The following is a 17,727-nucleotide window of genomic DNA, read 5'->3' on the forward strand; positions in this document are numbered from 1 at the left end:
GATTTGACATTTATGAATTTATGACCGGATGCTGATATATTTATTGACTAATTAGATAAATCAAAAGTGTATATAGTTTAAATATGTCTCTTCTTTCTCTTTAGTGTATAAGGTTACAAAGCCTGTAAACCAAACAAGCTGATACAAAGTGTCTGTGTACAAAGTTTCACATCAGCATTGACGTGCAACATGTCTGCTGCTGCTCAGAGTGGTTTTAACCACATTATTCTAACATTCTGAACTCACAGCTATAGCAGCATAACTTCCCTTATTATATTATCTTCACTAAACTATACATCACTATCAAATGAGTGCAGCACAACAAGGCCTCTGATTACAATGTCACATTAACCACAAAGTGTCAAAGGTAATTATCCATCCCAACAGTATGGCATCATTTTAGCATTGAGAAACACAGACACAATCTATCTCATCTTTAGGCCTCTTTTGATAGTTTGCACAGATCTGCCTGTTGTAGTCTTATGACAGCTACTGTATGCACCAGACAGGAGCATGTTCAGGATCATTAAACTATGGCTACATAATATGGTTTATTCACCGTCACATTAACTGTTGTGTTAAACTGGTTTTCAATCATTCTTTCAGGTTTGTGAGCTGTGTGGCTTCCAGTCAGTCAGTAGTCAACAAGCACACAGCCTTGTGACTGCACCCAATCCACTTTATTTATAGAGTACATTTAAAAACAACAGTGTTGAAACCAAAGTGCTGTACACTCAATAACAAAATACTAAAATAAACAAAAGCAAAAAAACAACACAGTAAAACATGACAACATTTGACACAATGCCTGGAGGAAAACAGCAGCTTCTCAATCTGAATTTTCAAACGCCAAGGAGAACAAGTGCGTTTTCAAACGTGATTTAAACACAGGCAGGGTTTGAGACGCTCTAACATGGGGTGGAAGCTCGTTCCACAGTGTGGGCGCTATGAAGGAAAATTATCTATCTCCCCAGGTTTTCCACTTTGTTGCTGGGACGTTAAGGAGTGACTGGTCAGTAGACCTCAAGACCCTTGTAGCGTTATTGGGAGGTAGAAGCTCCGATATGTACAATGGTGCCAGCCCATTTAAAGACTTAAAGACAAACATTAAAGTCTTAAACTGAATCCTGTAACGAACAGGGAGCCAGTGTAGGGAGGCAAGAATCGGGGAGATGTGATCATATTTCCGTGCCCTGTTGTAACTTCCTCTGAATACTCACTGAACTCACAGCTATAGCACAACTTCCCTCATTCTGTTATCCAACTAGAATAACACTATCAAATGAGTGCAATAAGGCCTCTGATTACAATGTAACATAATACCACAAGTGTCATTGATCATTTTCCATCCCAACAGCGGGATTTTAGCATTAAGATTAAGACTAAATCTAATTTATCTTTAGGACTGTTTTTGCCTACAGAGACTTATAGTTTGCATGTATCAACTGTACCTACTATAGATGCATGACAGCTCTGCACCTGACAGGAACGGGTTCAGGATTAGTAAACTGTGGCCATATACGTACATAATATGGTTTATTCACACTTAAAATAAACACTGTATAATACTATCGATTGTCACGTGAATTAACTGTTGTGTTAACCCATTAAAACCGGGAAAGCATCTGTGTCACAATCATTTTAACCACTTTAACCATATTTTATACTTTGGCTATTCAAAAATAGCAGACATGCAATTTCATAGCACGTCACTTGGTGCAAATCTTTGAATATATATATATATATATATATATATATATATATATATATATATATATATATATATATATATATATATATATATATATATTTATATATATATATATCCAAAGTGTGTGAGCTTGTAGATCTGCTATTTTTAAAAAATTGTGAAAATGTGTGCAAATCTTTGAATATATATATATATATATATATATATATATATATATATATATATATATATATATATATGTTTTAAAGAAAACATTTTAACTCAATTATTTACTTGTGGGGGTCCATGGAGCAAAATATTTGGATTTTGGGGGTCCTTGACATGAAAAAGTTTTGAGCACCACTCATCGTACGTTTTTCTTTGATCATGATAATTTTGATAATTGTGTGTAATTATACAGATGTTTATTATCAATAAAAAGGTCAAAGTCAAATATTTGGTCCTCACTAATGCTTGTTGTAAGATGCCACAATTTCTGTTGTGTCTCATTGGTGGGCTATGGACAGTTGAAAAACCTGCCTACCAATGACATCATCAATGGGGATTCCATGGAGAAGCCATTGTTCTTACCATTAATTTAAAAAATATATCTAAACAATAAAAGTTTGAAATCTTGTTTGAAATGACCAAACCTGCCTAGCGATGATGTCATTGGTAGGCATTATTTTAAACTGTCCACATTCCTCATTTGAGACACAGAGTGCGTAGACAGAAATAGTGCCTTATAATCATCTTATAATGAGATTTAGTGAGGACTATACATTTGCTGTAATTATATGAAGATATAGAGGTTGAAAATGGGTGAAGTAGTCCTTTATGTAAAAATGTGAGTCAACCTAACTTCACATGACGTTAAAGTGAACAGGAAAAAACAAAACATAAATAGCCTATTGTCAAAAAGGAACACTAATATAGGTAGCATGCATTGCAGCGCTGTATTTTACATCGACAGTCTAATCAACAGAAATCATTTAATGCTGATCGTGTACGCTACAAATGGAACTAAATGGACCCGTAGTGTTAATTTGACTCTCAAAGTTTACAAATGGAGTCCATTTGTTTTCATTTGGATGCTTCTGTAGGCTACAGCAGTGGTTCTCAAAGTGGGATCCGGGGACCCCCAGGGGTCCTTGGGGGGGTTCCAGGGGGTTCCCCAGTAAAATTTGTTATAGCATCGGCTACATCGGCAATTTCTAAATAGCCGATCTACAAGCTTACAACGTGTCACGATGTGATGCGTTGTGAGCTTGTAGATCTGCTGCAGCCAGCCCACACACCCTGGCACTAGCTGTGAGCGGCTGTAACCCTTTGTTTTTATTTGTCATGTAAACATATTGTCATATATCATAAATCCCAGTGAAATGTCAGGAGGGTATGAAGGTATGAAAACAGATTTTAATATTCTAATATTTAAATGTGCAGTTTGTTATAGAAAATGTGTGTTAAGAAAAATATTTTAACCGTAATGAATGGAGGAACATTGAATTTAATAATAATAATAATAATAATAATATAATTCTGTGTCTATGTGAGATTATGTGAAAAAATAAATCATAGATTCACAATATGTCATATTGTGGCGTGTTGTGAGCTTAGTATAGATCAGCTAATTTTGGCAAAGAGATTTGGAGGGGTAAGACAGGCCCCAGTCAACTCTGTAGTAGTTTACTATAGAAGGTTTTACATGGTGAATTCAGTAGATTGACCAGTGCATTCTTCCATCTCATGTGTAGATGATTGTCAGCATCTGGCACACTAATGCAATGCTACTGAGCCCATACTACTGTTCTGTCTGAGACAAAGGACTACATGCTATTTAGGTAAGTTCTGATTATATCACTCCGTGAATATAATTTATATGACATAAGACATAACATGACATCATATATATTTCCGTTAACTAGCAAACAATAGCCTAAAGCATAACGTTTTAGCCTATAACCTATAAGCTCCAACGTTAAGCTAAATAAACATAATTGAATTAAGTTACATAAAATTCCATGTCCCTCTATAGTTCTCTGCACTCACAATTGTCATAACTCATAACATCAATAGTTGAGATTCATAAAACAATGTTTACTAAATATTATAGACAGACTGGCTGCATCTCAGTGGATGCCTTTCGCTCCCATGCAGCTGTCTGATAACCCCTATATTTAGTTTTATTCATGTTAATTCCCATATTCACTTTGATTCGCATGGAAAGTTCTTTAATTATTTCGAACATTGTGCAATCCTAATGCTGAATATGAAAACCTTAAAGTAATTAACGTTTTTGCGTTTGTGTGTGCGTGTGCGTGTGCGTGTGCGTGTTTGTGTGTGACAGAGAACATGTGTTTTCATGTGTCTTCAAAGTCAGTCACTCTGAATATGAATCTTCATCAAATGTATCAGACTATTAATAGATGTTGATTTGACACAGTAAAATATATCAGTGTATTGATAGTTGTTGATTTGACACACAATAAAGTGTTGTGGAATTTATGACCGGATGCTAATATATTTATTAACTAATTAGATAAATCAAAAACGTGAATATAGTTTGAATATGTCTCTTTCTCTTTAGTATGTAAGGTTAAAAAGCCTGGCAACCAAAAAGCTGATACAAAGTGTCTGTTTACAAAGTTTCACGTCAGCATTGATGTGCAACATGTCTGCTGCTGCTCAGAGTGGTTTTAACCACATTATTCTGACAAGCTCACAGCCTTGTGACTGCATCCTGTTGCAACTTCCTCTAAATACACACTGAACTCACAGCTATAGCAGCATAATTTCCCTTATGTTATCTTCCCTAAACTATACTATATACATCACTATCAAATGAGTGCATCACCACAAGGCCTCTGATTACAATGTCACATAAACCACAAGTGTCAATGGTGATTATCCATCCAAACAGTGTGGCATAATTTTTGCATTGAGAAACGCAGACAAAATATCTTATCTTTAGGCCTCTTTTGATAGTTTGCACATATCTGCCTGTTGTAGACACATGACAGCTATGCACCAGGTTTATTCACCGTCACAGTTCTGTTGTGTTAAACTGGTTTGAATCATTCTTTCAGGTTTCGAGCTGTGTGGCTTCCAGTCAGTCATTAGTAAACAAGCACACAGCCTTGTGACTGCACCCTGTTGTAACTTCCTCTAAATACTCACTGAACTCACAGCTAGAAGCACAACTCATTCTGTTATCCAACTAGAATAACACTATCAAATTAGTGCAATAAGGCCTCTGATTACAATGTAACATAATTAAACCAGAGTCATTGATCATTTTCCATCCCAACAGCAGGATTTTAGCATTAAGATTAAGACTAAATCTAATTTATCTTTAGGACTGTTTTTGCCTACAGAGACTTATAGTTTGCATGTATATACTGTATGCATGACAGCTCTGCACCTGAAAGGAACAGGTTCAGGATTAGTAAACTGTGACCATACAGTATACGTACATAATATGGTTTATTCACACTTAAAATAAACACTGTAAAATACTATTGATTGTCACGTGAATTAACTGTTATGTTAACCCATTAAAACCGGGAAAGCATCTGTGTCACAATCATTTTAACCACTTTAACCATATTTTAAACTTTGGCTATTCAAAAATAGCAGACATACAAGCTCATAGCGCGTCACTTCATGCCGCGCTATGAGCTTGTAGATCTGCTATTTTAAAAAAATGTGAAAACATATGCAAATCTTTGAACATATATATATATATATACACATTTTAAAGCAAACAATTTAACTCAAATCTTTGCTTCTGGGGGTCCCTGGAACAAAATATTTGGAGATGTATTTGGTCAGGTCCGTGGCCAAATACATATCATTTTGTGGGGCCTTGACATGAAAAAGTTTTGAGCACCACTGATATAGCAACAATTTAGATGACATCGGCATCAGGCTAATAGGTTAACCTGGTTTTCAGTCCTTTCAGGTTTGTGTGGTGCTGTGTGGCTTCCAGTCTTAGTGAAAAACCTACTTATGTGGATTATGCGGTCGACACCCGCTGACATTGTGCACCTTAATCATATGTACAACGCACTGACTTTTGAATTTGTTTGTGTGTTTTTTAGCATATCACGCACGCTAAGTATATCTGCTGCTATGCTCACGCATTCTTTGATTGATCTCCTTTCCCCCTTGCCCCTTCCCCCTCTTCTTCTTCCCTTTCTTTTTTTCTATGGAAATAACAAAACAATGGGAACTATGCACGGAAACGAATTTCAGCCACTTTTTTAACTTTTTTAAATCTGTGATGTGACAATAAAGCTGATTCTGATTATTTTCCCCACACAAGGACACTTTCTGGCACCAGTGTGTGCTTGGACTTAAATGCAAATACACACGCAAATGCACACTCATCAGCTCATGCATTACTACACAATTACACATATCACATTTTTAAGCACAAACTAGCGACAAATGATCGCATCACACAGTGGTGGCTTATCCAACGGGCTTGAGGTGCTGAAGCACAGGGCACCAACCTGGGTGGGGCACCAAACGGCGTGAAGAAAAAGAAAAAGCGCCGAAAACGGCGAAATTTAGAAGCAGGGCTCCGCGCAGGGCTCCGCGCAGCATGCCCCCCCCCCCCCCGTTGACAAAACACTCCCGGGGGGCACCGAACCGGGTCCAAGCACCGGGCACAACGAAGGGTTAATCCGCCCCTGGCATCACGTTGTGAATAGGCTGCCAATCAAAGTAAAAAATGTGTTCTATCACAAAAGAGTTCAGAATGGTTGCTTAGCTATCTGAAGAACGTTACACTGCAATCTGCATGTTGGTGTGTTGCAACTATGTCTAGTTATCTAAAGTACAGTGGTGGAAAAAGTACTCAAATTGTGTACTTCAGTAAAAGTATCAATACTGCAATGTAGAAATACCCCATCTCCATTATAAGTAAAAGTCCAGAATTAAAAATGTACTTGAGTAAAAGTACAAAAGTATTGGCATAAAATATGTACATAAATTACCAAGAGTAAAAGTGCTCATTATGCAGAATGTCCCATTTCACAAGTTTTAAAAAACATGTTTTTTGAAAAATAGCAGATCTACAAGCTCACAATGCGTCGCATCACAACGCATTGAGAGCTTGTAGATCGGCTATTTTCAAATGGCCAAAATATATGTAGGGCTGAAGTGGTTAGTGTATGTTTTGTAATAATAAAAATCTGCAAAGTAACTAGTAACTCAAGTTTTTAAATAATTGTAGTGGAGTAAAAGTACAATATTTGCCTCTGAGATGTAGTGGAGTAGAAGTGTAAAGGACATTTTTAATACTCCAATAAAGTAAAAATACCTCAAAACTGTACTTAAGTACAGTACTTGAGTAAATGTACTTAGTTACTTTACACCACTGCTAAAGTATGGCAATACTAATAATCGAATACTATCCTATCCTATTTTATACTTACATAAGAGTATGTCATGCAAAAATAACAAAGTCACAAAGTTAAATTGTTGTGTCCTTGTTGATCTTCTATTAAAGCAATGAATGAACATTTCTGCCAATAATGATATCCCCAAAACCAGGACACCAGGGTTAAAGTGATATGCATTCTTCCTGGTGCCCAAGAACCCCACATGGACTTAAAGGACATTTATAACAACATGTAGGCAATCTAGGCATCACAATATTATTGTTTCAGTAAAAGTGTTATTGTTTACTGAACTCTCAAAATGTTAACAGGGTCATACATAGCTGTTATTAAAAGCACTGAATGACTTTGCCGTTACAAAAAAACAACGTATTTGCATACACACAGTACGCACATTACAGCCTTCACTGAATTTCCTGTTATGCCATCCTCATATAGCCTATAGATCTAGCCTATAAAAGTCTCAGATCATTAATAGCTATAATCTATACTTTAGCTAACAAGTTCTGATTGCATGCAGACTAATATTTTAATGTATTCATGTTCATACTTCACCCATTCATAATAGTCCTCTACTACTGCTTCTTTTTTTATTTCCTATTCTATGTATATTCTTGACTCTTCTGGCACATTTGATTGAGCACTGCTGCTATTGATTAGTGATTGTATATTCTGCACATTACCTGCACATTTTTTAACCTGCTACAAAATTATAAGCTATAGTACACAAAACCTAACTCTTCTTTCCATCACCTCCAGTATTTTATCATTGTATATTTTCCATTGTATATTTTTATTACAAATAAAAGTGGTTATATTTTTATAATATTATATATATTTAAAAAATATTTTTAATATGTTTATTATTAAATAAAAATATACCGCTCATCGGTTAGTATCTGGGACCTCGTCACCACGGCGAGCGGCCGGAGGCAAAAAAAAAATCAGCTTGTGACTGCAACCTGTTCGCGGATGACTAAAGTACCCAATAATGATAAAAACAAATTTGATAAATGATGATGAATGATGAAAAAGATATATATTTTTGAATATTTAATATTTTTTGTATGTTTATTATAAATAAAAATATACCGCTCATCGGTTAGTATCTGGGACCTCGGCGCGAGGCCGGAGGCAAAAAAGAATTCCCCTCCATCTGAGATTCCCAGGCTGAATTAGGGGCCCAGCGAGTCCCTGCCGGCTATGCAACAAAAATGTGGAATGCCCTACCAAAAGTTGTGAAGGAATGTAAAACCCTACTCTCCTTCAAAACTGCCCCAAAGGAGTACCTTCAGGTGGTTGCAATTCAAAACTGGCCCCTGTAAAAGTCACAGATTCTGCCCAAGCCTAATATTTAAATGTGCAGTTTGTTATAGAAAATGTGCGTGAAGAAAAATATTGTAACCATAATGAATGGAGGAACATTGAATTTAAAAATAATTCTGTTAATAATTCTGTAATTATTGTCTCCGCCAGGCCGAAAGGCATGGCAAGAGAGTATGTTTTACCCTCCGTCCGTCCGTCCGTGTGTCCGTGTGTCCGTGTGTGTGTCCGTCCTGTCTGTGTGTTAGCAGCTAATCTCCGGCACCGCTGGCCCGGTCGCTCCGAAACTGGGCACACACACTCCCTGGATGCCAATTCAGAACCTCTGCCCCATTTTTTCACATGGGCCTGTTATAGCGCCACCAGGAGGCCGATGCAAAACCCATTTTTATACATTACTCCTACAGATTTGATCCAAACGTCATGCAAATCGGTACACAGTATCTCTATAGTCATGTGATCAACAAGAATCTGTCCGATTTCCCATATTTCATCCTCATTGCCTATGGTTGGCTTCCAAAGTTTGCAGGATTGGTCCGTTTTGAACAAAAAGCCTCAAACTATGCACGCAGCTTGCGATTTCCGTGAATTTTCACACGCACATTCCCATTAAGCCGAGGAAGAAATGCCACCCTTTTCACATTGGCCTGTTATAGCGCCACCAGCAGGTCTAATTTAGCAAAACACATTTTTGGAACAAAATGCCTCAAATCATGAATGCAGTGTCTTGCCGTGAAAGACCTACGAATAAATGGCACCCTTTTCACATTGGCCTATTATAGCGCCACCAGGAGGTCAGAATAACGTACCTGACCTGGCGGAGACCTGTGCTCCGAGGAGCACTTTTTCTAGTTTAGATATAATTCTGTATCTATGGGAGAAAATAAATCATAGATTTTGTTTTACAGTATAAAAAAATAAAGATGTTATACAGCAAATAAACAGGACTACAGTAATCAACCTGACTGATGTAGAATACACTACATTCAAGTTTGTATTTTTTTACACAATAGTTATTTGTATTTCTTTCACTGGTGAAATAAACATGAATTAGTATTTCATACAGAAAATAGTTCAGTTTTCAGTTTAATGTCCTTACATTCCACGAGCATTTATTTTGTGCGATTAATTACAATTCTTGTTTGTGTCATGAGTACATCCACACAGAACACGCACTTTACTTGTCAATAAAGTGGCCTAATTATAAAAAATACACTAAATTCAGCCTACATCCCATTTAACCACTTGATCCCGAGCATCCCTATTCTGGGGGAAACATTCACCCAAAATAGCTGATCTACAAGCTTAATATAGATCAGCTAATTTTGGCAAAGAGATTTGGAGGGTTAAGACAGGCCCCAGTCAACTCTGTAGTAGTTTACTATAGAAGGTTTTACATGGTGAATTCAGTAGAATTGACCAGTGCATTCTTCCATCTCATGTGTAGATGATTGTCAGCATCTTGCACACTAATGCAATGCTACTGAGCCCATACTACTGTTCTGTCTGAGACAAAGGACTACATGCTATTTAGGTAAGTTCTGATTATATCCCTCTATGAATATAGTTTATATGACATAATAACATGACATCATATATATTTCTGTTAACTAGCAAACAATAGCCTAAAGCTTAAAGTTGGAGCCTATAACCTATAAGCTCCAACGTTAAGCTAAATAAACATAATTGAATTAAGTTACATACAATTCCATGTCCCTCTATAGTTCTCTGCACTCACAATTGTCATAATATCAATAGTTGAGATTCATACAACAATGTTTACTACATATTACAGACAGACTGGTTGCATCTCAGTGGATACCTTGGGCTCCCATGCAGCTGTCTGATAACCCCTTTATTTAGTTTTATTCATGTTAATTCCCGTATTCACTTTGATTCCCATGGAAAGTTCTTTGATTATTTCCAACATTTGCAATCCTAATGCTGAATATGAAAACCTTTAACTACAGTAATTAACATGTTTGTGTGCGTGTGCGCTCGTGCGCGTGCGTGTGTGAGACAGAGAACCTGTGTTTGCATGTCTTCAAAGTCAGAGTCACTCTGAATATGAATCTTCATCAAATGTATCAGCCTATTAATAGATGATAGTTGATTTGACACACAATAAAGTGTTGTGGAATTTATGACCGGATGCTGATATATTTATTAACTAATTAGATAAATCAAAAGTGTAAATATAGTTTGAATATGTCTCTTCTTTCTCTTTAGTGTATAAGGTTAGAAAGGCTGGAAACCAAAAAGCTGATACAAAGTGTCTGTGGACAAAGTTTCACATCAGCATTCATGTGCAACATGTCTGCTGCTGCTCAGTGTGGTTCTAACCACATCATTCTAACAAGTACACCGTCTTGTGACTGCATCCTGTTGCAACTTCCTCTAAATACACACTGAACTCACAGCTATAGCAGCATAACTTCCCTCATTATATTATCTTCACTAAACTATACATCACTATCAAATGAGTGCAGCACAACAAGGCCTCTGATTACAATGTCACATTAACCACAAAGTGTCAATGGTAATTATCCATCCCAACAGTATGGCATCATTTTAGCATTGAGAAACACAGACAAAATCTATCTCATCTTTAGGCCTCTTTTGATAGTTTGCACAGATCTGCCTGTTGTAGTCTTATGACAGCTATGCACCAGACAGGAGCATGTTCAGGATCATTAAACTATGGCTACATATATGGTTTATTCACCGTCACATCAACTGTTGTGTTAAACTGGTTTTCAATCATTCTTTCAGGTTTGTGTGGAGCTGTGTGGCTTCCAGTCAGTCATTAGTCAACAAGCACACAGCCTTGTGACTGCACCCAATCCAATCCACTTTATTTATAGAGCTCATTTAAAAACAACAGTGTTGAAACCAAAGTGCTGTACACTCAATAACAAAATACTAAAATAAACAAGAGCAAAAAAAAAACACAGTAAAACAGGACAACATTTGACACAATGCCTGGAGGATAACAGCAGCTTCTCAATCTGAATTTTCAAACGCCAAGGAGAACAAGTGCGTTTTCAAACACGATTTAAACACAGGCAGGGTTTGAGACGCTCTAACATGGGGTGGAAGCTCGTTCCACAGTGTTGGCGCTATGAGGGAAAATGATCTATCTCCCCGAGTTTTCAACTTTGTTGCTGGGACGTTAAGGAGTGACTGGTCAGTAGACCTCAAGACCCTTGTAGCGTTATTGGGAGGTAGAAGCTCCGATATGTACAATGGTGCCAGCCCATTTAAAGACTTAAAGACAAACATTAAAGTCTTAAACTGAATCCTGTAACGAACAGGGAGCCAGTGTAGGGAGGCAAGAATCGGGGAGATGTGATCATATTTCCGTGCCCTGTTGTAACTTCCTCTAAATACTCACTGAACTCACAGCTAGAAGCACAACTTCCCTCATTCTGTTATCCAACTAGAATAACACTATCAAATTAGTGCAATAAGGCCTCTGATTACAATGTAACATAATTAAACCAGTGTCATTGAACATTTTCCATCCCAACAGCGGGATTTTAGCATTAAGATTAAGACTAAATCTAATTTATCTTTAGGACTGTTTTTGCCTACAGAGACTTATAGTTTGCATGTATCTACTGTACCTTACTGTAGATGCATGACAGCTCTGCACCTGAAAGGAACAGGTTCAGGATTAGTAAACTGTGACCATATACGCACATAATATGGTTTATTCACACTTAAAATAAACACTGTATAATACTATCGATTGTCACGTGAATTAACTGTTATGTTAACCCATTAAAACCGGGAAAGCATCTGTGTCACAATCATTTTAACCACTTTAACCATAATTTATACTTTGGCTATTCAAAAATAGCAGACATACAAGCTCATAGCGCGTCACTTCATGCCGCGCTATGAGCTTGTAGATCTGCTATTTTTTTTTTAATTGAAAACGTATGCAAATCTTTGAACGAAAAACGAATTTCAGCCACTTTTTTTTAACTTTTGTAAATCTGTGATGTGACAATAAAGCTGATTCTGATTACTTTCTGGCACCAGTGTGTGCTTGGACTTAAATGCAAATATACACGCAAATGCACACTCATCAGCTCATGCATTACTACACAATTACACATATCACATTTTTAAGCACAAACTAGCGACAAATGATCGCATCACGCAGTGGTGGCTTATCCAACGGGCTTGAGGTGCTGAAGCACAGTGCACCAACCTGGGTGGGGCACCAAACAGCGTGAAGAAAAAGAAAAAACGGCGAAAACTGAGAAATTTAGAAGCAGGGCTCCGCGCAGCAAGCTCGCCCCCCCCCCCCCGTTGACGAAACACTCCCGGGGGGCACCGAACCGGGTCCAAGCACCGGGCACCACGAAGGGTTAATCCGCCCCTGGCATCACGTTGTGAATAGGCTGCCAATCAAAGTAAAAATGTGTTCTATCACAAAAGAGTTCAGAATGGTTGCTTCGCTATCTGAAGAACGTTACACTGCAATCTGCATGTTGGTGTGTTGCAACTATGTCTAGTTATCTAAAGTACAGTGGTGGAAAAAGTACTAAAATTGTGTACTTCAGTAAAAGTATCAATACTGCAATGTAGAAATACCCCATCTCCATTACAAGTAAAAGTCCAGAATTAAAAATGTACTTGAGTAAAAGTACAAAAGTATTGGCATAAAATATTTACATAAAGTACCAAAAGTAAAAGTGCTCATTATGCAGAATGTCCCATTTCACAAGTTTTAAAAAATATGTTTTTTGAAAAATAGCAGATCTACAAGCTCACAATGCGTCGCATCACAACGCATTGAGAGCTTGTAGATCGGCTATTTTCAAATGGCCAAAATATATATAGGGCTGAAGTGGTTAGTGTATGTTTTGTAATAATAAAAATCTGCAAAGTAACTAGTAACTCAAGTTTTTAAACATTGTAGTGGAGTAAAAGTACAATATTTGCCTCTGATATGTAGTGGAGTAGAAGTGTAAAGGAAATTGTTAATACTCCAATAAAGTAAAAAGTCACAAAGTGCAATTGTTGTGTCCTTGTAGATCTTCTATTAAAGCAATGAATGAACATTTCTGCCAATAATGACATCCCCAAAACCAGGACACCAGGGTTAAAGTGGTTAAAGTGATATGCATTCTTCCTGGTGCCCAAGAACCCCACATGGACTTAAAGGACATTTATAACAATATGTAGGCAATGTAGGCATCACAATATTATTGTTTCATTAAAAGTGTTATTGTTTACTGAGCTCTCAAAATGGGTCATACATACTGTAGCTGTTATTAAAAGCACTGAATGACTTTTCTGTTACAAAAAAACAACGTATTTGCTTACACACAGTACGCAGAGGTGGACAGAGTACTCGACCCCAGTACTTGAGTAAGAGTACAGAGTACTCCTGGTTAAATTTACTCCACTACAAGTAAAATTAGCTCAGTCAAAATATTACTCAAGTAAGAGTAAAAAAGTCCTTGCTTTTAAATGTACTTAAGTATTCAAGAGTAAATGCTTTTAAAATGACATACAATTAAATTAATTAATTACATTAATGTACAAGTAAAATTAAAAGTACATTTCTTATTTTTCACATCAATGAATTGCTGTAATGTTTTTAAATCACAAGTGAAATTAGTGCAGCATTGGTTCAAAACGAGTAATCTAAATTAATATCTTTATAGCCTAGTGGTGCAGCACAAAATAACCAAATAATCACAAAATATTTAATTTAAATATACTGTCTTGAACAAACTAAAATATGTCTAAAACCTCAGCAATGCCAATGCAACAAAATAACTCCTCATCTAAGCAGTAGCAGTGATTTTCAATGTAGTTAGTGGGTGTCAGGACCCAGGAGTGGTCATTTGAATGGGTCCCAGCCCAGGGACATTTTGTGATTCTATGAGTCCTAATAAAATAAAAACGTGCAGGCACGTGCATTGTTTTCTAGGCAAAAAACAAAGCATGTCACTCTTTGCCTTTCAATAATATTCAAGGCAAAAAAGTACCATATGTCACTGCTATGTGCTAAATACTAGTGCTATAGCCTAAACTCCAGTGAGATTTATAGTTTTAAACTCTCTAAAGCAGGGGTTTTCAACTGATTGTGAACCAGGGACCACCACCCTGATTAAGAATCAACTTGGGGACCACTGTTGTGTTGGCTGAGATTAAAGCTAAGATTAGTGCTTTGCTAACACTTGCTACTGTATGCATGCATTCCATGATACATCCCACTGTTTCTCAACCAGTGGTCCATGGACTACACAGACACATGCAATTATATGGCCACATTTCCTAATAATGATGACTCCATCAGGCAATCCGGTACACTTCCCCTTCTTGAGATTCTAACTCCCTTTTCTGTGGAATTTCTTGACCTCCGACTTCCCCCAGAAACTGACAACATTGACATGTCATCATAGGTCAATATATTTATAATATGCACTGTTCCATGGAACAAGAAGAAAAAAACATATTGCAACATGGTCAGGGACCATAGAGACCAATTGCATTTTAGGAGGAAAAAACAACAACCAGCAAACCTAAAAGTAACTTGTACTTTTCAGCCTTCCTTGAAATGTATTTGAGTAAAAGTAAAATATTTGTCTTGAAAATGTACTCGAGTAAGAGTAATAAGTATCAAAGAAATCTAATGCTCAAGTAAAGTACAAATCCTCAGAATATGTACTTAAAGGGGTAGTTCACCCCCAAAATAACTTTTTTTCTATTGATTACTGACCATCTAGAGCCTTGAATTCATAGATATTTTTTAGTTTTTGTCACATTCCTAAGCCAATAATTTGATTATAATAAATGTGTCCCCATTGATTCCGGTAGGAGACACAAATGCATTTGTGTCTCCTACCGGAATCAATGGGGCTAAATTTATTATAATCAAATAATAAAGGAAGGAATGCGACAAAAACAAATAAATATCCATGAATTCAAGGCTCCATGGGGTGAGTAATCAATAGAAAAAAAGTTATTTGGGGGGTGAACTACCCCTTTAAGTACAGTACTCAAGTAAATTTACTCCATTACTGTCCACCTCTGACAGTACGCACATTACAGCCTTCACTGAATTTCGTGTTATGCCATCCTCATATAGCCTATAGATCTAGCCTATAAAAGTCTCAGATCATTAATAGCCAACCATTGTTTTCTATACTTTAGCTAACTAGTTCTGATTGCATGCAGACTAATATTTTAATGTATTCATGTTCATACTTCACCCATTCATAATAGTCCTCTACTACTGCTTCTTTTTTATGTCCTATTCTATGTATATTCTTGACTCTTCTTGCACATTTGATTGAGCACTGCTGCTATTGATTAGTGATTGTATATTCTGCACATTACCTGCACATTTTTTAACCTGCTACTAAATTATAAGCTATAGTACCCAAAACCAACTCTTCTTTCCATCACCTCCAGTATTTTATCATTATTGTATATTTTTAATTGTATATTTTTATTACAAATAAAAGTGGTTATATTTTTATAATATTATATATATTTTTTTTAATTAAAAAAAAAATATATTTTATATTTTTAATATGTTTATTATTAAATTAAAATATCTCATCGGTTAGTATCTGGGACCTCTGCGAGTGGCCGGAGGCAAAAAAAAACATCAGCTTGTGACTGCAACCTGTTCCTGTTCGCGGATGACTCGGCTCTGCTGCCAATAATGATAAAAACAAATTTGATAAATGATGATGAATGATAAAAAAGATACATATTTTTTAATATTTAATATTTTTAATATGTTTATTATAAATAAAAATATACCGCCCATCGTTTAGTATCTGGGACCTCGGCGCGCGGCCGGAGGCAAAAAAGAATTCCCCTCCATCTGACATTCCCAGGCTGAATTAGGGGCCCAGCAGGTCCCTGCCGGCTATGCAACAAAAATGTGGAATGCCCTACCAAAAGTAGTGAAGGAATGTAAAACCCTACTCTCCTTCAAAACTGCCCCAAAGGAGTACCTTCAGGTGGCTGCAATTCAAAACTGGCCCCTGTAAAAGTCACAGATTCTGCCCAAGCCTAATATTTAAATGTGCAGTTTGTTATAGAAAATGTGTGTGAAGAAAAATATTGTAACCATAATGAATGGAGGAACATTGAATTTAAAAATAATTCTGTTAGTAATTCTGTAATTATTTAGATAGAATTTAAAAATAATTCTGTTAATAATTCTGTAATTATTTAGATATAATTCTGTGTCTATGTGAGAAAATAAATCATAGATTTTGTTTTACAGTATAAAAAAATAAAGATGTTATACAGCAAACAAACAGGACTTTACAGTAAACAACCTGACTGATGTAGAATACACTGAACTGAATTAATATTTCACACAGAAAAGAGTTCAGTTTTCAGTTTAATGTCCTTACATTCCACAAGCATTTATTTTGTGCGATTAATTACAATTCTTGTTTGTGTCATGAGTACATCCACACAGAACATGCACTTTACTTGTCAATAAAGTGGCCTAATTGTTTTGTTTGTTTTCAAAACTAGGTCTATTTTTCCTTGAAAATGAAAGCATCAACCTGTAGGCATCACCCCATGAGTTTGATGCTAAATATTCACTGACACATTTTCATTTGATTTTATTAGTATCATTCGTGGTGTGTAGGGATCTTAAAGGTACTTGCACCCCGAAAGTGTGATGTCTCACAAAAACTATTATATTGCTTTTCGGTGTATAATATTCACATAATATGTGGATGTTTACATGCCACAAACTTAGTGTTCTAAAAATATATATTTTTGGGTGAATGTATCACCCCCCAAAAATAAAAAAGCATCTCTGTGAACATACAGTAAGGACCTTAAGCTGCATGTTTTCATGTCTTTAACACCTGATTCACAAACGGGTTTAGATTTACTTTGGTTTAGAATTGTAAAATAATCCAGTGTACATATTCATGTAAAATCTTTGTTACAGTACCTCTCTGTGTTGTCAGTAATCTGCCGCCTCGCTGAAGGTTATACTTGAACAAAGACTCAGTCAACCTTCTAAGAAGAAGTGAAGTGAAGTGAGAAGGAAGGGAGGAGGGGGACTTTCCCCTCCACAACTGACAACTATATTAACACTTAAAGGACCACTTCACCCATTGTCAAACTATCTTCATATAATTGGTTTGCACTCATGCTCAGTATAAGCTGGTATTTGTCCATTCACTCTGTGAGTAGGGTAGGGCTGTATACAGTTCAGAATCCTTCATACCAGTGACATCATCAGTGAGGCAGGAGAGAGAGAGAGAGAGAGAGAGAGAGAGGTTTAAAATATTTTTA

The 17,727-nt window shown here is 36.5% G+C and overlaps 1 protein-coding gene across 3 annotated transcripts in view; it reads right to left on the bottom strand.

The window, feature by feature from the left end:
• LOC308080138 (protein NLRC3-like) overlaps positions 1–17,459 on the bottom strand; it is a 60,873-nt gene extending 43,414 nt beyond the window's left edge. Inside the window, exons 1-2 of one of the 3 annotated variants that reach the window (XM_080421904.1) lie at positions 17,381–17,459; positions 12,045–12,073 (exon numbers count right to left, since the gene is read on the bottom strand). The gene's annotated coding sequence lies outside the window, so the exon portion shown is untranslated. Of the gene's footprint in view, positions 1–12,044; positions 12,074–17,380 lie in introns of those variants that run through there. The other 2 variants (XM_080421906.1, XM_080421905.1) reach the window with 2 other exon arrangements.
• Between the last annotated feature and the right edge of the window lie 268 nt (positions 17,460–17,727).

This window comes from Gymnoscopelus braueri (assembly GCF_963280865.1).
Source record: "Gymnoscopelus braueri genome assembly, chromosome: 24".
NCBI lineage: Eukaryota > Metazoa > Chordata > Actinopteri > Myctophiformes > Myctophidae > Gymnoscopelus > Gymnoscopelus braueri.